The sequence below is a fragment of the Zootoca vivipara genome, chromosome Z, assembly GCF_963506605.1.
Source record: "Zootoca vivipara chromosome Z, rZooViv1.1, whole genome shotgun sequence".
Lineage (NCBI taxonomy): Eukaryota > Metazoa > Chordata > Lepidosauria > Squamata > Lacertidae > Zootoca > Zootoca vivipara.
The window spans coordinates 9,343,707-9,365,254 of record NC_083294.1 but is presented as its reverse complement, the minus strand read 5'-3'; the positions used below and the strand labels follow the sequence as shown (position 1 = coordinate 9,365,254).

General features: G+C 44.4%; 1 protein-coding gene across 1 annotated transcript in view; it reads right to left on the bottom strand.

Annotated features, from left to right (window-relative positions):
- The window catches only part of GSN (gelsolin), a 66,674-nt gene extending 46,740 nt beyond the window's left edge, over window positions 1–19,934 (bottom strand). The window contains exon 1 of the mRNA XM_035113402.2: window positions 19,810–19,934. The gene's annotated coding sequence lies outside the window, so the exon portion shown is untranslated. The remainder of the gene's footprint in view (window positions 1–19,809) is intronic.
- Between the last annotated feature and the right edge of the window lie 1,614 nt (window positions 19,935–21,548).

Genomic DNA, 21,548 nt, shown 5'->3' with positions numbered 1-21,548 from the left:
CCACACATTCCAGTGCATTTTCTCATCGCTTTCCTTAATGCAAAAAGTCTGGATTTTTTTAAAGGGTTTGTTGCGCAAGAGTTGTTATAATTATAATTATTATTATTAACAGTAGCCACTCTTCTCTGTGCAGTCCCAGAGAGGGTTACAGCAATTTAAAAATACAACACTGAAATCCGTTAAAACAATTTACAATCCTAGGATGGATACAATATCACCAAATAAACGATGTACTCAGAGATGATAGAAAAATGGGCTTCGAGGATAAAAGGTCCAAATTTCAAATAGAAGTGTTAGAGGGTAAAACAAAGCTTCTGTCAAAAATGTATGATTTGTTGTTAGAATGGTATACAAAAGATGAATTGACAAAAGAGGTGATGATAAAATCGGCAAAGGATTTTGGGCATAATATTGAATATGACGTGTGGTTGAAACTATGGAACCAAACTTTGAGATTTTCAGCATGTACTGCCCTGAAAGAAAATGTATATAAGATGATGTATAGATGGTATTTAACTCCAGTAAAATTGGCTAAAATGTACAGAATGAGTGGTAAAGCATGCTGGAAGTGTAAAGAGAAAGATGGGGAATTTTATCATATGTGGTGGACATGCGACAAAGTTAAAAGATTTTGGGAGATGTTATATAATGAATTGAAAAAGATGTTTAAATACACCTTTCCAAAAAAACCGGAGGCATTTTTGTTAGGGATTATGGGAGGAGAGATTAGAAAAGAGGATCAAGTACTGTTTATGTATGCGACAACCGCGGCTAGGACATTGTTAGCCAAAAAATGGAAACTTCAGGAACTACCAACAATTGAAGAGTGGCAGATGAAAATGATGGACTATGCTGAATTAGCTAGACTGACTTGCAAAATCCGAGACCAAGGAGAGACAAGGTTCCAAAAAGACTGGAGTAAATATGTGGACTATATGGAGAAAAATTGTAGAAGTTTAAAAACACTTGCAGGATTTAAATAAATCCTACGAATTGATTGAAAAAAAGACAATAAGGAACTGCAAAAAATGGAGTTAATAAGAAACCCGCATGAAGGGAGGGGGGGGGAGTCACAGCTCAGCAGAGCAAGGTGAAAGAGGAAAATATAAGATGTTTTATATAAAAGATTGTTTTTTGTTTTAATTTGTTGTTAATTGGAAAAATTGAATAAAAATTATTTTAAAAAAAACAATTTACAATCCTAAGAACAGGGTGGCTTCAAAAGTATATACATTTCTGGTATCAAAGGTCAGGGTAAAGAGGTGCACCAATGAACAAAACTTATATAACGAAGGTGCCAGGTGGACCTCTGTGGGAAAGGGGTGCCAGGGTTTAGGGGCTGCCATAATGAATGCCCTTTTATGGGGGCAGCAGAACTACCAAGAAGGCCCCCACTGTTTATCTTAGTACCTGAGAGAGTCGGTAGGGAAGGAGGTAGTGCTTCAGCCCTACCATTCAGATTTTGTTAAGTATTTTACTCCCGAGTCAGAAACTTAAATTAAAACAAAAACAGGATAGGATAGACAGGCAAATCCCACAGAGAGACAGTATGCACACAGAGAACTGATGAGCTGTTGCAAATCTAAACAGATTTGCAGCTTTTAGGAATGTTATACAAAGAGGGAGTCCAATGTTGTTTCAGAATGAGGGTTTTGGTTGCAAAATTGTGACGGCACATAATGAAGGAAAGGCTTAGAAGCACAAAATGGGAGGTTCTGATGTATCTAGATTCCAAAAGCAAAAGAGAGGGAGAGACAATGGGAATTGGCCATAATTAACCCACAATGTCACAGTGTCCACCAATATATCCCTTGTTTTCTCTGAGCCTTGACATTCTGCAACAAGGAGAAACCTTTTCAAATCAGAAACATATATCATCCAGAGGCGCCAGCTTGAGTTGAAGATGGGGGGAGGGACACGATGATGCATATATGACATGCATGTGATGCAGGGGTGCTGGGAGGAGTCAGAGGGCAACAGCCCACCTTCAATGGCTGGCAGCTTCTTCTCTCTGGTGCTCAACCTCCTCCTCCTACCACAGCCATCAGCCCAAGGCTGCTCTTTTCCCTCTGCGGCAGAAGGAGCAGCTGCCAGCCACTGAATCCATACTGCGTCACTCTCAGCTCTGTGCTCAGCTTCCTCCACAACTCATCCCAAAATATTTTAGGGGGGGGGAGGGACATGAGCTACTTAGCATCTATGCTACCAACCCATTCTCAGTGTTGTCTATCCAGCACTTGGGGTTGAATTTAGCAGCTGGAATACTCCTTCCCAGCTCTCCCAGTTTGGTGGAAACACTTACTAAGCATGTGTGTTTAAAATGCACCCTCTCTCAGATAAGTTTCCTAAAGCCTCACTCACAAGTTCCTAATATGGGCAAGTGGTTTTACTGCACTCTCCTCTGTGACAGCTTTGCAAAGACAGCTGAAGTTTCCAGGGCTGAGATGCGTCTGAATCATTCAGGATTTTTGCAGTTGGGTCTAGGAGTCTCTGTTTTGTACCTCCTTCCTTTTAGTCAGCCTCTACTCAGAGCAGATAATTCTGGGCAGGATTAAATAATTCAACTAGTTCCAATGCAGGCACTTAGCAGAATTATTCTGTCACAGAGGTAGCTCTCTGTTGCATCTCTGCATGCACCAATGCTTCAAGTGGCATGTCCATAACAGTGACTCAAGCAGAGACACGCCAAAGGGTGGGCTCCTTTGAGGGCAGGTTATTTTCTCTAAAGAAGTAAACCTCCCCCCACCTAGTGTACAAGTGAGCCCTCCTCCCCCATTTTAATTCATTTTGTGTGTGTCTGTGTTTTTAAAATGTAGCTCAGCTATCAGGAGTTTGGGAAACAGTGGTTTAGAAAATGCCCTGCCAGCTTGATCTCCAAAATATTTCATGATCTGCACAGAGGAAGACTATGTGGAGCTGGTAAAATATCACCCCAAGCACCTAACTGGCCAGCACTTAAAACCTGGCTGAGCCCTGGCAGACAGGAATCTGAACTGTTTCCTCAGTCCTGAGATGAGGCAGCCGCAGGCTTGCAAAGCAGTGTTGATGACCATGTTTCCCTATTTGCAATACCAGGTCATTCCTCACAAACTTGGTTGGTCAGCTGTGTCAAACTTGGCCGGATGGTGGTATAAGATGATCAGGAACTACAGTCACTCTCTCCAACCACCTCCAGGGACAGTGTGTTATTTCCAAGCAAGACTGGGGAATGCAGCCTATTCAGGGTTGGCAAGCAGTGATTAAAAATTCTCAGGAAAGGAGCAACCAGAAGGAAACATGCATAAGTCTTTAGAACAGCCAATTTCTAGCCACTCTGTTCCTTTAACAGATGGGGAAAGGGCCTCTGCCAGTCAGTGTAGACAATCCTGAGGTAGGTGCACTAATAGTCTAACTCGGTATAAGGCTGCTTCCCAAGCACAGCAGACAGAAGTTAAACTTTTAGCCCTTAAAGCGTACATGAATGAATGAAGAAGCGATCAAACATACAGAAACTTTTATTATTGCCAATTGTTTTCTCCTTTGAGAAAGCTTCCTGCAGCATACAGCCACACACAGGGAGAAATCAAGTTTCTGGTCCATAAGGCACATGCAAATGAATGTGTTGTGGTAATGTCTGAGAAAATCTATGAGAAGGAGTTCCAGCAGAAAACGGGGCTATGGTTCTCCAAGGATCAATCCCCCCCCCTTTCTATGATTCGACATACAGTACAGGTCTCACAGAATTCCACTTTTACTGAGGTGGAATATGGGATCCCTTGGCACAGAATTTTCAGTTTTGGTATGGACTTTTCACAGCCCTCTTGCTAATAATCACCAACGCCTCTGGGTTTCTAGTCTCTCTCCTCTCTCACTCCTTCTTGCATAGCTCTATTTTTATCTGAGAAGTAAGGATAAGGCTTGGTCTCTTGTGGATTCGATTCTGAATCCTTCAAAGACGTCTGTTTGCCCTTAAAGCAATGCAATAGGACAGCAATTTAATGTAATTTCCATGCACCCTGGACAACTGGACCAGATTATTTTTCATCCTTTGCACCCTTGTCAGCCTGACTCAATGCAGAAACAGGAATGCTCAAGCCCATTGATTTCAATTTGGGGAAGACTTGATGCTCAGTGGCAGGGCATCTGCTAAGCATGCAAAAGGTCCCAAGTTCAATTCCTGGCATCTCTAGGTAGGAATGGGAGAGACTCCCTGCCTGAAATGCTGAAAAGGTTATATTATACATGCTCTTGGCACAGATGCAGCTCCCCAGAATTCCACTTCTCACTTAGAAGAAGCCAAGTTAACTCCTTCACTCTCCCCAACTGCTCCAGCCTCTCACCTAGGAGCCAAGCCCATCCAGAAGCATTCACCCTCGCAGGAGTGCCCTAATCCTCATCATCACACTCTGAAGGAACAACTTTGGTGCTTCCCCTTTGGGACTGCACCACTGGAGAAGACCTACTGGCAATGGTGACCTCCAAATGAATAGGCTTCTCCCCTGAAAACCAGCCACTGCTGCGTCAAAGTTCACACTCAGCCTGGGCAGAAACAAGTTGGTTTAATCAAAGCTTGTAAATATTTATTTCAGAGTTTTTATATTTCACCATTCTTCCAGAGATTGGCACACAGGGAAGTTTGCAACAAAACATAGCCACTTGCTGGTCTGCTTATAGCGAGTGAGTAAATCGTTCAGACATCCTGGCTGGGAAGCTGGTTATTTTGAGCTACAAATGCCTAAGAAGTGTATGGGCTCACAGTTTAACTAAATGTTTCTTTTATTTCAAAGGAGAGGGCATTTATTTATTTTGGCCAGTGTGGTGTAGTGGTTAAGAGTGGTAGACTCGTAATCTGGGGAACCGGGTTCGTGTCTCCGCTCCTCCACATGCAGCTGCTGGGTGACCTTGGGCTAGTCACACTTCTCTGAAGTCTCTCAGCCTCACTCACCTCACAGAGTGTTTGTTGTGGGGGAGGAAGGGAAAGGAGAATGTTAGCTGCTTTGAGACTCCTCCGGGTAGTGATAAAGCGGAATATCAAATCCAAACTCTTCTCTTCTTCTTCTTCTTCTTCTTGGTGGAACTATTTTGGAATTTGATGTGCCTCCATGGTTGGAACCAGTATGCTTCCGAATACCAGTGGCTGGAAACCACAGGAGGGGAGAGGGCTGCTCTTGTGCTCAGGTGCTGCTTGCAGGCTTCCCACAGGCACCTGGCTGGCCACAGTGAGAAAAGGATGGTGAATTACATGGGCCATTTGTTTATCCAATGGGCTTTTTCTTATGTTCTTATATGACAGTAATAGGATCTTAGGGGTGCCCAGTGACCAGAAAAAAACTGCCTGCCCTGCTGTTAAGAACACAGCAGCTTGATCTACAGAACCAAAACACACCTTTCATTCACAACACACACTTATCTGGATTTTGCAATGCGATTCTCCAGCCAAATGTTTAGAAAAATGTAAATATTACAGGAAGGTGTGTATCCAAATGAATATATTATGGAAAGCAACAAACAAAAAATGCCTTATATTATGGGAAATTGCTTGGTGTGTGTGTGTGTGTGTGTGTGTGTGTGTGTGTGTGTGTGTGTGCATTAGGAAAAAAATGACACTAAAATGCTGGGGGATTTTCATGAGGACTTTAAAAACAAACATGCACAACTGATGTGGCCACGTGGAGGACCAAACCGAAGACTGGACAAAGGAGAAACTGAGAGAAACCAAAAATGACAGGTTCATTCTTCCCACACTATTAATTTGTGGAATCCGCCAGATGGTCATGAGCTGAGATGCTGTGACTTTAAAAACAAAAACCAACAAACCATGGACCTAAGACCCTATCAATAACGCTTAGTGGAAAAGTGGTGAAACCTCCACATACAGGGACAGTATACCTTGATGAAGTAGAAGCTGGGGGCAAATCCCTGGGGATGGGAATCAATCTTGTACCCAAAGGCATCAACCCAGCAAGTTTGGAAACTGGATGATAGATCCAGAAGAGCAATTCTTGTTTCTAAATTTTCCAATTAGCCCTTACTTGCTAAACCTTTGCTTTCCTTTGATTTGTCTTCTTCCATCTGCCGCTTCTAGGTTATTTCCCCCCCCCCTTGCACTGGGAAGCTGCTAAGCCAAAAGAAAGCTCCCTGCCTCCAGTATCAACTCACAGAAGAAGAAGTTTCCCTTCCACTGACTGCACTCAGGATGGCCAAGGGAGGTTGCGACACTGATCCAAGCCACGCCTCCCTGGTTTATAACTCTGTTTCCAGTTAAACTGAGCCTCAGGGGAAGTGCCTGCGGTCATCCCCAACAATTGGGAAACTACAAAATGAAGCCCAAAGATGGACAAGAGAGTGATCAAATTCCTCCCCTCCTTTCTTCTGTGTGATCTTGACTATTATTATCAGGGCCACTTGGCAGAAGCTGAAACTCCCTACAAGCAAATCACTGCCATGTGGGAAACTGAATGAATCCTGCATGGGGCAGGGTCTGGCTTGGGGCAGACTAAGGTTGGTGCAGCAGAGCCCCACTTGCCTAAACAGAACAGCCTCCACTGCCACAGGAGATGTGAACAAGTGAACTTTCAAAGGAAATGGGTCTCCCATTACTGGCCTTACTGAAGACCCCCCCCCATACACACACACCCCGTTTGATTTCCAGCATCTCCAGGTACGACTGGAAATGTCCCCTGCCTGAAACCCTGGAGAGCCACTGCTAGTTACTATAGACAGTACTGAGCTGGGTGGACTAATGGCCAGAGTCTGTATAAGGCAGCTTCCTATGTTTCTATGCCCAGCAGACGGAAATCAAGGTTCTAACTCTTAAGGCACATATGAATGAATGAGCAAACTGTGCCCCTATTTCCTAAGTGCTTATATGCACTCAGCAAAATAGGCACACCTGCAATTCATAACTTGTTTACAAAAATCCAGGGGATTTGCACCTCCAAAGAGGTGGCTCCCATTCAAGTCTCTTGCCTTGGGTGAAGCAGCTTTTTGCACTGATCACATACTCGGGAGTCTAGAAAGGAGACCTCTGAGTGGTGTGTGGGTGTGAGAGAGATTAAGTGTGGAGAACATGCCATCTGCGCAAGTGAGATCAAGATTGAAATCTTACTTTTATTAGCTGTGGCTACCTTATCGGCTTTAAAAATATATCTAAAATGAGGGGCAATTGAGTTAGGAAGGCAAGAACTAGGTAGTGGTGTTGGTGTTGCATTCAACCCCTAATTCAGCTATAGATTAATTGTATGCTGTTAAAAGAAGTTGGCATCCAGCCTCCAGTTCTCCCTGTGTGAAATGGGAACAAGAACTGCCAACTTCACATAGGGGATCATGAGCTCAAATCCCCTGAAAAAATTGTATAGCTGTTTGCCATATACTGCTCTCTAAATGGTAACTAGCAGTACAGTGGTTGCAAGCCGTTGTTGCTGTTGTTGTTGTTGTTGTTGTTGTTGTTGTTGTTGTTGTTGTTACTCACTTGCCCTTCGCCATAAGGGCAGGTTACCAAAATCAACACAAAATCAGTTAGAACAATTTACTGTACTATTAACGTATCTCAGTTGTCAAATGCCAGGGTAAAGAGATGCATCTTCAGCATGCAATGGAAGTTACACAATGAAGATACTCAGTGCACCTCCGTGGGAAGGGAATTCCATAAATTATGTTGAGATCATTTTTGCAGCTGGTTCTGTCTTCTCTCACCCATGAGGAGGGCTCCAATAGGGGCTATGCAATTGCTGAGTCACTTATCTTCAAGTGGTGTATTCTTGATACAAGTTGATGCACAGATTGTCTATGCGCTGCTGAATCATTTTTAAATAAGATGTACAGTAGCGTCTGGTATGGGCTTGCATCCTTCTAAGGCTCCGAAATCCTATGCATATTCACTTAAACATTAAGCTGGTATCGATTCAGAGGTCTGCGTAAGCATGGTTCAAAATTAGGTTGCAGTTGGGCTTAGGAAGAATGCAGGCTTGCTTTTGCATACCATGTTGCAAGCCTGAGGCAAACTCATTTCAACTGAGATTTGATTTACGGGGCACACAAACAGGTTCAGCATGCCTGCGTTTTCCCCTCTAGTCAAAATTTCCAGTCTCGTTCCAACAAGCTCAGGCAGGGTTTGCTTATCTCATTTCCCATCCTTACCACATTCCTGCCTTTGGTCAGTATTACTGGGAATTTATTTACCTGTGCCAAGGTCTTCTCGGTAGTGGCTCTCCATTTGTGGAATACCCTCCCTGGTGAGGTGCATCTGTCCTCATTATGGACTTTAAGGAGAAAGTTTAAAACACTCCTGTTTACCTAGGCATTTGATGGCTGAAAGACTCTGGTCCTGAGAACCCTGAAATCACTAGCTGAGAGAATATTGTTAACTAATTTAACACTATTTTTAATAATATTATTATTACTGACATGTTTGTGGTACTGGGCTCCTTCCGGATGAAGGGCAGGATATAAACCTAATAATAGGATAATCCCTGTTCTTATTCAGCAGGGTTGGCTCCAATAGTCAACATGTTTGGAAGCTTCAACTGGAGCAGAATTCTGCCAACAGAGATTCAGCAGGCACCTTTGGTTTCAACTTTTAAATGCCTGATTAAAAATCTCTTCCATTCTGTCAGGTTTGTGCAGGGCATGAAGAGTACATATTTCCATAATAGTTATCTGGTTTCGGATTGTAATTTTTTATACGGTTTTTACTATATGGCTTTAATAATTGTTGTAAACTGCTCTGATATACTTTATGAATAGCAGTAACATACCCCCGGGAAACATCTGTCCCAGGAAATCCAGGGCACCCCATTTTTTCACGTGAGTGCAAAGCGGCTATTTTGGGTGCCGTGATCTGGACCTGAGAAAAGTGCTTCTTCCAGGGCTGTGATCTCATGCAGGTTATGTGACTCACCTGGGCGTGTGGCCTGGAAGATGTGCATCCTGGTTTTGGGCCTGGACACATTGGAAGATGTGGAGCAAATGCATGTATTTACAAATAAAATAAAAATGTTGCAATTCTCTTGCACAACACAAAAACCCAGAGGGATAGGGTGCCTGGTCCTGCAGCAGTCACGCTATGTGTTTATGTATGGGGCAGAGAAGAGAGGGGACAACCACAGATCTATTGCCAGGGGCCCAGAATGGTACCAGGATACATCTCCCCACCCCCAACTCACCCCCACATTGTTTCTTTGAATAAGAAATTGCCTCCCTCTCCCCAGGCATGCCCAAGGACAAAGTGTTCAATCATGCATATAAGTAGGTTTCGAAAATTGGAGGAGGGGGGAGAGAAATTTAGATGATCAGGGAAGGGAGACAAAGTACAACTGCATAGAAAGGGGGCGAAGTTGGGAGTGGAAGTTGGAGAGTCTGTGGTTAGCAAAAGTTAAGATTGATTCATAACATACCAAAAAGAAGAAGCGAGTTAACATTCCAAGAAGCTTATTTAAAGTAGGTCTTGTGTCCTACCTTGGCGTCTTTGACACAAGTCATCCCCATAACTTTTTTTAAAAAAATAACACTCCCTAGGAAACATTTTAAATAAAATTTAAGTTGCTACATTTTAAATTTGATTTTTTTTCTCTTGCAGATTTCTACATTATTTACTAACAGTAGTCTTAAATTTTTTCAGAGCTGAAACACATCTGTAACCCAAACATGCATTTGGGCTTCTATTTATGATATGTATAGATAGAATCATAGAATCATAGAGTTGGAAGAGACCACAAGGGCCATCCAGTCCAACCCCCTGCCAAACACGAAACACAATCAAAACATTATTGACATATGGCTGTCAAGCCTCTGCTTAAAGACCTCCAAAGAAGGAGACGCCACTACACTCCTTGGCAGCAAATTCCACTGTCGAACAGTCCTAATGTCAGGAAGTTCTTCCTAATGTTTAGGTGGAAGCTTCTTTCTTGTAGCTTGAATCCATTGCTCCGTGTTCGCTTCTCTGGATCAGCAGAAAACAACCTTTCACCCTCCTCTATATGACATCCTTTTATATATTTGAACATGGCTATCATATCACCCATTAACCTTCTCTTCTCCAGGCTAAACATACCTAGCTCCCTAAGCCGTTCCTCATAAGGCATTGTTTCCAGGCCTTTGACCATTTTGGTTGCCCTCCTCTGGACACGTTTCAGCTTGTCAGTATCCTTGTTGAACTGTGGTGCCCAGAACTGGACACAGTATTCCAGGTGAGGTCTGATCAGAGCGGAATACAGTAGTATTATTACTTCCCTTGATCTAGACGTTATACTCCTATTGATGCAGCCCAGAATTGCATTGGTTTTTTTAGCTGCTGCATCACACTGTTGACTCATGTCAAGTTTGTGGTCTACCAGGACTCCTAGATCCTTTCCACATGTACTGCTCTCAAGCCAGGTGTCACCCCTCCTGTATTTGTGCCTTTCATTTTTTTTGCCCAAGTGTAGTACTTTACATAGTCCCTTCCTTCCTTCCTTCCTTCCTTCCTTCCTTCCTTCCTTCCTTCCTTCCTTCCTTCCTTCCTTCCTTCCTTCCTTCTCTCTCTCTTTGATCAGGCCACATTCCGGTAATGTAGCAGTGGAGAACCTTTTATTTCCTTAGCCCAAGGGCCACATTCCCTTCTGGGCAACGTTCCAGGGGTCACATGCCAGTGTTGGGTACAGCCAGAGGCAAAAGTGGTCAGAGCAACAAATGTAAATTTCACCTTTGTACAGTAGGTGAGTTTCTGCACATACTTTCACACTTCCTGTCTCTCCTCCATCCAGACAAGCAAGAAGCATTATCGGAGACCAAGGACATATTCCATCTAGGCAAAAACACTTGGGGCAGAACGTGGCCTGGGAAGTATTCCGAGGGCCAGGCACAAAGGACTGGAGGGCCACTCCCCATCACCATCCCACCAATAGAAGACCAATTAAGTCCTACTCAGAGAATACTCACTTAAATCAATGAATCTAATAGGAATTCCAATGAATTCTAATAATAATATCCATTATTTTCAGCAGGTCTGCTCTGGATATGACTAGCATGGAAACAACCCCAGTGATTTATATTGCACAGAGCCTCATTTTGTGAGTGTACAGACTGGATCCAAAAAGACAGCTTTCATTAACGTGCTTATAGGTAAAAGAAAAAATCCCAAGCTTATAGCCCTAATCTAAAAGTGCATTCAAGTAACCCCCTTTATGTTCCTGGCATTCAAGTGCTTCTGGGCTATTTTTACCAGCTTTTGGCAGACAGCCAGAATTGGTCATAAAACCAGTAGGAAACAAGGATTTGCCATTCATCTCTCCATCAGCTGTTCCGCCCTCTGGTCAGCTGGTGGCACACCAAGAAGAGGAGGCAAAGCAAAGACAAAGGAGGAGAGAGGGGGAAAACCACCAGCAAAGAAAAAATAAATGCTTCTCTTTATGCGACTTTAACTGCAGCCCTGCAGATTTTTATTCCTAGATTCTAGAACAGCTTCCCCAAAACAGTTGATAATGCAGGGAAGTGGTGTGTGTGTGTGTGTGTGTGTGTGTGTGTGTGTGTGTGTGTGTGTGTTTAGAGTCCTAGATTAAAACTGGAAACATACCTTGCTTGACACTCAATCTATCTTTTTGAGTAGATATGACAATGCAGCTGCGTAAATTTATAAATTCACTTGACAATGCAATCCTATGCATGTTTATTCAGAAGTTAAGTCCTTCTTTGGGGTTTGCTTCCAGAAAGAAACATTGACAGGGTGATGCTAGGCATGCTTACTCAAAAACATGTATGATTTCAATAAGATTTAACTCATAGTCCACAGAACTGCATCCTTGCAGCTTAATCCTGCACATGTCTATGAAGAAGTAAATCCTGTCAAGTTCAATATGTTTGATGCTTAGGAAGGACTGCAGCCTTAATTGATTAAAAGGGTTATCCAATTATTATTTTTAATACAAGTGCTTACAAAGAATGCATATTATCATTAATAATTTGACTGAAACCCATATGATTAATAGAGCAAGGGTCCCTTGAGACATCGTTTTGAATGTACATTCATGATGTGCTGGGTGCTTGATCATATTGGGGCAGTTAAAAATCACTCCACTGTTTCTGCTTGGCAAATGTTCTGGGGCAGACATACTGCTTCTTTTACAATCAATGCATGTCCCATAACTCCCTGCTAAAATCCATTTATACTACCAATGCTCCAGTATTACTACTACTACAATTATTATTATTTATGATTTCTACTCCGCCCATCTGGCTGGGTTTCCCCAGCCACTCTGGGCGGCTTCCAACAAAAGATACTGTACATTAAAACATCAGTCACTAAAAACTTCCCTAAACAGGGCTGCCTTCAGATGTCTTCTAAATGTCATATACTGTACTGTATATTCCTGCGTATAAGACTACTTTTTAACCCAGGAAAATCTTCTCATAAGTTATACGCCCAGTCCTCTTATACGCTGGAATATATGGGTAGTTGTTTATTTCTTTGACATCTGATGGGAGGGCATTCCACAGGGCGGGCGCCATTACTGAGAAGGCACTCTGCCTGCTTCTCTGTAACTTCGCTTCTTGCAGTTTTCCTAGGGGGGGGGGGAATGCAGGGGAATGCATACCCCTAAACATTTTGTGAATCTTTGTACTTTTGTCTATTTACTGTATTTATTTTTCCCAATTTGGACTATAAAATGGTGATTTTCTTGAGTCAAAATGAGAGTACCCCTAAACATATATTTTTTAAAGAAAAAAAGCACTATTACCTTGGCAACCCAGAAATGTGCCCTGACACAATGAGAGTCTGTAGCCCTGGGTTTTCAAAGATGAACACTCTCGCTTAAGCACTTTTGGATGCAAAGAAAGCAGGTCATATTATAGGCTGCCCCAAAATATGAGAGGAACGGAACAGCCCAGCCTGACAGCAACCTCACTCTTTAATCTTGTAAACCACAAAATATTCTCAAAGTAACTCTGATATGTTTTTCCACCGCCCCTCATACGAAGAAATATTTCACCCCCTTCCTGTAACCAAGCATGCAGTCTGATGCATATCAGAGCTTGGAATCATGGAACAGCTACCAAGCTTACTGTTTGATCGGGTGTGCCTGTTTCTCTCTCTCCCCACCCCCACCCCGCCTGGAATAATTGCACCTCATCCCATCCCTATGGCGATGACTCTAGCATCTGCACACTGCAATTACTTTCAGCGTAAACACTGCCAAAGGGCCTATCCTCATTTCCTCCCTATGTCTGTCTGTGCCCACTGCCCTTGAGGTATGGTGCAGTTGTGTTCAGAATCCAGCTGTTAAAAGGGGTGAGACTGCCAGTCACTCAATGGAGGTTGGTCCACTGGGGCAAACAGGGCACTGCCCCACCAACTGTCTGGCCCCACACTGCCCTTCTTACTTGCAACCAGTTTAGGAAGTGGCACTGGCTGTCAGCTCCCACCTTCTCTTCAGGCTCAGAGGAGGGCAGAACTCTCAGAGGGAAGTTTTGATTTCTGTAGGCATGCGTTTCCCTGTTTCTCCCATTAACAGTGGGTGATGATTTTGAGCCTGCCAGTGATCAGGAACCCCCTTCTATAATAAGCCTTGAGGTGGGTGGGTGGGTGAGTTACAAGCAGCAATGACTCATTCTCTCTCTCTCTCTCCTTCCTCTTCTTGAGGATTTGGCTGGATAGGACTCATAGCTGCTATAGCAGCTAGAAAGAAAAGTCTCCTGAAATTTTGGAGGGCTGCCAGGGGAAACAGCCCTGCAAACATTTAAAAGAAGACTGAATGGGTTCCTATGGATGATGTTATCATATATTTTGGTTCTCAAACCAATCCCCTTCCCCAAATGAAAAGTTATTGGGGTAATGAGAGAAACTGGATACCTGGTGTAATTACACACACCAAACACACACACACCCTATGGAACATGTTTCTCTTCACTAAATTCACAAAGCAGTTTATGCCCAAACACTCAAATGTATGTGATCACAAGGATTAGAATCACATTTCTGTATTTGATAGCTTCTGAGCATCTGCAGCAGCGGATGTCACCCAAGGGTGTTTAGGCTATCACCCAATCAGTTTAGGCTATGGGCACAATTTGATTTTTGAGCAAATGCTGTGAGCACTCCCTCCCCTCCGCAGGCCATTTCTTTCCCTCCTGCCTTGTACCCCAACCCTGGTGACAGACAGACAGACAGACAAGAGAAAAAGTGTGTGTGTGCACATGCTTTGCTTTTGCATGGGACATGCATAAAAGTTGAATCCAGCAGACATAACAAAGCCTTCTAAACCACATCGAGTGGAAAGAGGAAGTGGGAAAGAGAGTCATTCTTCCAACTTCCTCCTGCCACTCTATGTACCTTTGGAGGGAGAAAAGGGAAACTACTTCACATCAAAGAGGCAGTGGGGATTCTGAGGCTTTATGGGCACCCACTTCTGCCCGCGGGAACACTGGTGATTTCTACAGTAGCTTCTAATTTACAGTTAGTATTCTGTATCTATTTGAGCCATGGACCTTGGCATTCCTTGTTGCTTTTCTAAAAGTTTGTTTTTGTGTTTTGCCTGTGTGCATGCAGAGGGAGAGTCTGTTGGTGTGGGTGCAGTGCTACTCCACTCCAGGCACCACCATGATTCACATGCTTCACTTGTGCAACAGACCTCAGGACTAGACTTGCAAATGGATTTCAAACGCAAAACTCCTGTTGCACTTTGGGCCGGGACAACTGTACAGAATAAGAGGTGGGCGATACTGCAACTGTCATGGCCACCAGTTGCTGTCTGCCTGCTTTTCTCCGACCAGAAGCTGAATAAAGAATGGCTGCCCCACTTCCATCAGTGTGTTCATATAGTAGTGAGGGCTACAGGTAGGGAGCTCTTTCAGATAAAGCAGCAATTGTGCTGAACTTTTGTTGAGTGGGGAATGGGAGAATTAGTTCGAGCCCCCTCCCAAATTCCTGATTGGTGTTATTACCAGTGGTGTCTGGTGCCCATTAGGCAGACAGCAGAGAGGCCACTGGTAGGCAGAGCCAGAGCCAATGACAAGCACAGCATTCATCTTCCTCCCTAAAGAGTTCTACAAGGGGCAACACTGAGCCTAAGGAGGAGGAATATGGCAGCCAGGTCACTCTCTGCACTGGATGTAAGTAAGAAGGCAGGTAGGTGGGGGTTGGCTGAGGATAGACTGAGGTTGGTGGGGCTCTGCCCCATTCACTCCAATGCACTACTTTCCACTGACTATGACGGCTTTTTACAGTGTTATTTGTTGTGTGCAGCCTGGCAGCTGGATCAGGAAGAGGAACCACAGTGGTCACAGACATTTGGGCACCCAGAGAAGTATGTATAGAAGAAAACTTCCATGCGCGTATGGCCACCAGCTTGATCAGACTGGTTATTTCTATGTCTTGCACTGGATTAATTGCTGCCCTTAAAATGCACAGCAGCAGCAGCGTCAGGAGAAAAGGTTGCAGGTTTACTAAAAAAAAGAAGAGAGGTTGCTATTTAGCAAGTACGCTGTCTTGTGGCAGCCATAAAACACACATTTATGCACAAATTATCAGTATTGGTTTAACTTTAGGAAGTTGTTAATTCACAAAACCTTTCCTTCCAGAAAGGTTTTGCACCCCAGACTGTGTCTCAGCTCACATTTTTAAAAAGCTTCATGTGAGTTCTTAATTTAGAAGTCCCCCAACTTTTGCTGCTTTGGATTCAAAGCCCCCCTTTCTAATAGTGAATATAGCAGAGTTATTATTGATCTTTGGGGATTCAGGGATCTACGGATCCACTTTTAGGGAAGTGATTGGAAACCTAGAGCCCTCAGGTCTCTCCCCAGGCCACATTCCCTCCTCGGTCACCCTCCCTACTGGCCCTGCTTCTCATTCTGCTTGAGTGCTTTTGAAAGTGTCCTTGGAACTCTGCAAATGCCCCTTGCTTGCCCGGATAGAAGACAGAGAGGGGTGCATGAACATGCATAAAATTAATATACTTGTAAAAAGGCAACATTTGCATCCATTGCTCCGTCCACTTTTTCCTCTGGCCTTTCCTATTACTGGCATGTCAACCCCCCCCCCAATGAGATTGCCCAGAATGGGAAAGGGAGTGGAAAGAGGCAATCATGGGTGTCTGTTGGAGTGGGCAAGGGGGGCAATTGCTCCCCCAATCCCCGTGTATGTGCCATAATCCCTAAATTCCTAGCTAGCTTGCTTTTCTATTTTTAATGTAAATTTCTAGCACTAAAACCTGAGATATGAGGCAAAACATTCAGGTGATACTGACTCTCCTTATTTCTTTTGCACAAAATTACTCAGTGATGGCTGGTGCCCATTGCGACTGCTGGGCCAGAAGGCTGGAAGCCCAAACATTAGGCAGTGCCAAAGCCAATGATAGGCAGAGTCAACTCATTTTGGCTTTGCCCCCATCATCTTTCCCATTGAGCTTTGCAAATGGGGAGGAAGTGGTAGTGGCTTCGGAAGAGGAAGCTGACAGCCAATGTGAGTCCCTGGACTGGTTCTTATCAGGAAGGAGGGCAGGTGAGTGGGGGGCAGCTGAGAGCGGACTCAGGTTGGTAGAGCACTGCCCCATTTGCCTGAATAGACCAACCTCCTCTGCAGCTACTATCCCAACAGTGTTTTCAGCTGAAATTAAGTCGGAACAATGAGTGACATTTAAGAAAGCAGATCTGGCTAGCTAGGTTGAAACACCCCTTGTCTTCTGCACTCTAGAGAAGGAACTTCTTGGTTTGCTTTTGAGGCTTTTATGCTCATCTCCCGTGCTGGAAAAGTGATCACTGCCCTGTATAATAATAATAATAATAATAATAATAATAATAATAATAATAACAACAATAATTTATTTGTACCCTGCCCATCTTGCTAGGTTTCCCCAGCCACTCTGGGCGGCTTCCAACAAAGATTAAAAAATACATTAAAATGTCACAGTTCAAGTATCCAGGAATATTTTTTGGGGGTGGGGGTGGGGGGGTTGTACAGCTGTAATGGGGGGGGGTGTAGTTCGAAAAGAAAGGAGTAGCAAAACAACAACTGAGGTTCATGATATTTCAAACTCAGGTGTTCTTTCATTTTGAAAAATGTGATCCCTCCCCCATTTATCAAATGACCCTGCCAGCATATCAATGCAGTCAGAATTTTTCATTATTATACCTATATTACATAGGGCAAGGCTGTGGCTAGAGTGCATGGCTCATGTCAGCCCTGCACAGCACAGTGTTTTTATACCCAATTTGGATGATTTGTTTAATGTAGTATCTGTACCCTGCTTTTCCAACAACAACGATGAGCTCAAAGTGGCTCACAATAAAAACATCAAGACACTAAGAAACATGAGAACCCCTGTAGTATCAAAAACACAACAGCATAGAAAGGTAAATAATAATAATAATAATAATAAAAAACATTAATACAATTCAGTACAAACTAAGCTGTTCAGAGGATGATCCCACAAATGCCCATACGTCTAGTTCTCCGGTCTTTTCAGACCTAAGACACTTTTTCATCCCCAAGCAAAACTTGTGCATTACACCTTCTAAAAATAAGGAAAGTGTGATTTTGTTTCTTAAAAAAACAAGTTATTGGGAAAAAAGTTTTTCTATATATATATATATATATATATATATATATATATATATATATATATATTAAAGAGTGCTTTTTTGGCTATGATTAAAACTAAGCTCTTTACCCTGGCTTTTGACACCCCAGCCGCATATTTTTAGGACCTGCCTTGTTTCTGTGATTGTAAGTTGTTTTAAACTGTTTTTAAAATTGTGCTTTAATTGTTGTAACCCATCCTGGGCAGGAAATAATAATAATAATAATAGACTCATCTAAGCTTTCTTTAACTGTGACAGCTGTATCAGAATGTATTCTTCTACACAAGTATTTATTTTCTTATTGAATGTGTTTTTTTTGGGGGGGGCGTTATCTGCCTTTCATCAGATTATTTTCAAGGTGAGTAAATAAAAATGAAGGAACTTAGACAGAGGACATATATCTTTGAATCTGGACATCCAGCTCCTTCTCCCTCCCTCCCCGTCCTTTCTTTTCTTAAAAAGGATAGGAGCAGGAAGGGTGGGAAAGAACACAAGACAGAATACAAGAAATGCCTGCTGCACCAAGACAGTGGTTCATCTAGTCCAGCATCCTGTTCTCACAGTGATGTGAGAGTAAGCTCAACAGCACTGTCTCCTCCTATGGTTCCCTGCAACTGGTAATCAGTACGGTAGTATACTGCCTCTAACATTGGAGGGGGAACGTTAAGAGCCCAGCTGGATAAGGCTAGTGGTCCATGTAGTCCACCATCCTGTTCTCACAGTGGCCAACCAGATGTTTTTGGGAAGCCCGCAAGCAGGACCTGAATGCAATAGCACTCTCCACACCTGCAGATCCTAGCAACTGGCATTTAGAAGCTGACTGCCTCCCAACAGTGGAGGCTGAACATAGCCATCGTGGCTAGTAGCCATCAATAGCCTTATCCTCCATGCATCTATCTATTCTAAGGGTTCCCAACCTCTTGTCTGCAAGGTTTGTTCAGGAGCTCCCCAACATGATTCTGGATTTGCAGGGTGAAGACAGGAGATGGAACACCCACCGCATTACTTATTCATACCAACTTTTACACGTAATTCCCCCCCCCTGCTTCTTCTATTACAATTGGAATTCCATAAAATGCAGCAAAATAGCAGTGTGAAGGAAATAAAAGAAGATAATTCGGCCCATGACATTGCAACTGCTACAACGGGCAGAAAAATCATTAAGTGATCCACCAAGACCCTCAGTGATTTTTAAGTGATGGCGGAACGAGTTGGGAACTGCTGGTCTAATCCCCTTTTAAAGCTATCCATGTTGGTGGCCCTTCCCTACCTCCAGTGGGAGTGAGTTCCATAGTTTAACTATGTGCTTTGTGAAGAAGGACTTCCTTTTATCTGTCCTGAATTCAGCTTCATTGCTCTTCTCTAAACTTAAAAGTCCCCAGTGTTTCATTGAACAGCCCCTGGTTCTCCTATCAGGAGAAAGGAAGAATAACTTTACTATTGACCTTCCTTCCTTCTTGTGGCGAAGTCTTGTGTGAGGGAGATAAAAAGAAACAGAAAGGAGGCGGAGAAAGGAAGAGAAAAGAGACTAAAAAAAGAAAATGTTTTGGTGCAATTCTGAGTCCCCTCGGAAGACCAAGGAAGAGCAATTTGTATCCTACGGCCTCAAATCTCAGAGGGAGCAATTTGATTGGCCGCTCTTCCTCCTAGCCTTCCAGCACCCTTCTGACAGCTCCAGATTGTTTCACAGAAGCCTCGACAAGTGCTGCAGATAAGCTAAGGAGCTGCCTGCGATGACGGGGCAGGTGCCCCAGCTGTGTGTGAGAGTCAGTAACCCAGATCAAGAGAGTGCTAAACTGGGAATCCTGCAAACAACGATCATCCCTATCCACGTATCAACCCCCCCCCCCCACAAAGCGTACAGCGTAACCCCCTCCCCGCTCTGCCTCTTCCCTGCCCAGCTGCACACGCCGACTGCCTAAGGCTAGCTTCTAGTTCTCATGGACCGTGGGAGTCCGCGAAAACTTCTATCCCGCAATAAATCTGTTCGCTTTTATGGGGCTCTGTGGTCGAAGCCTTGATGATTTTTTCCAAGTTGCAGAGCTCGAACCTGAACCCAAGCCCCCCCCCCCAAAGCAAGATCTCGCCCCCAACCCACATAATTTCCACCCCATCAAGAGCATCTCCCAGACCGGGAGGGGAGGGACCGACACGTCAGATCGCCGGGAGGTGGGGAAACGAGGAGGGGGGAAAACAACCCCAAACCCGGATCTGCTGCGCTCCTCTCCGCCCCCTGCCCCCCTCTCTCTCCCTTCCAAGCGGCCAGCTCAGGGGTCTTACCTGGGGTTGCAGTGGAAAAGCAAAAAGGAGCTCAAGCTGATTCCAACCCACCGAAGTAAGATACGAGTGGGCCGGTCCGAACTGAGCTGAGCTGAGAGGAAGAAGAGAAGAAGAAAAGAGGGAGAGAGGGAGGGAGCGCTGGGCTGGGCTGGGCGGGGCAGGATATTTTCCGCCGCCTCCGCCTCCGTGCGGGCCCCGCCCAGCGCATTGAAGACCCACAGGCCACTCAGAAGCGCTTGGGGTGGAGGATTTTGGTGTTGCAGAGAGCTGGCCCTGAGCGTCCGGTAGCTGATCTTTCGGAAGGGTCATGCGCGGCGACGAGAGAGCCTTGCGAGTCAGAGCCGTCTGGTCCTGCAAAGCGTCTCCCTTTCGCCGCCCGCTCCGGAACTCAGACTAGCCTCTGGGAACCCCTTGGATCCCCCCCTCCTATTCAATTTCAATGATTTTGGCCCTCGGGGTGGATTAGAGGGGTATATGTGCTTTGCATGCAGAAGGTCCCGGGTTCAATCGCTGGCCTTGGGCTGGAAACCAGCCATCCTTGAAACCCTAAGAAAAGCTGCTGCCAGTCACCTGTAGACAATACTGAGCATGATGGGGATCACTGGTGTGACTCAGTAGGGCAGTTTTCTGTGTTCCTCCTTTTTTCTTTTGTCCAAGTGTCCAGTACAAAGGTAGATAGCCTCTGACTGTGGAGGTTCCATTTAGCATCCCTATTTATACTAACAGCAAACACAGTTCTCCAGAGGTGGATCCTTATGTAGCCAAACCAGCATCATACATGTACAAAAGGGAAGTACATGGCACCTGGTACTCAGCATCTGGTGTGTCCTCAACTGAGTTAATTGGGCCTTCCAAGTAAGACTGGAACTGCCTATGCCCACTTACTATGCTCTGCCTATGCCAGGCATCCCCAAACTGCACCCCTCCAGATGTTTTGGCCTACAACTCCCATGATCCCTAGCTAACAGGACCAGTAGTCAGTGATGGTGGGAACTGTAGTCCAAAACATCTGGAGGGCCAAAGTTTGGGGATGCCTATGCTCTGGTTATCTCCCACTTGGGATTACAGTACTGCAATGTGCTCTACGTGGGGCTACATTTGAAGGTGACCTGGAAACTACAACTAATCCAGAATGTGGAAGCTAGACTGGCAACTGGGAGCGGCCGCCAAGACCACATAACACCGGTCTTGAAAGATCTACATTGGCTTCCAGTACATTTCCGAGCACAGTTCAAAGTGTTGGTGCTGACCTTTAAAGCCCTAAATGGCCTCGGTCCAGTATACCTGAAGGAGCGTCTCCACCCCCATCGTTCTGCCCAAACACTGAGGTCCAGCACCGAGGGCCTTCTGGCGGTTCCCTCGTTGCGAGAAGCCAAGTTGCAGGGAACCAGGCAGAGGGTCTTCTTGGTGGTGGCGCCTGCCCTGTGGAACGCCCTCCCACCAGATGTCAAAGAGAAAAACAGCTACCAGATTTTTAGAAGACATCTGAAGGCAGCCCTGTTAAGGAAGGCTTTTAATGTTTAATAGATTATTTTATTTCATTTTTCTGTTGGAAGCCGCCCAGAGTGGCTGGGGAAACTCAGCCAGATGGGCGGGGTATAAATAATAAATTATTATTATTATTATTAGTAGTAGTAGTAGTAGTACCACCAGCTCAGCTGGGTGTACTTCTGAGTGAAATGTGTTACCTTATTAAAGGCAAGAAATTTCTATTTATTATTGTGTTTTATTACTGTTTT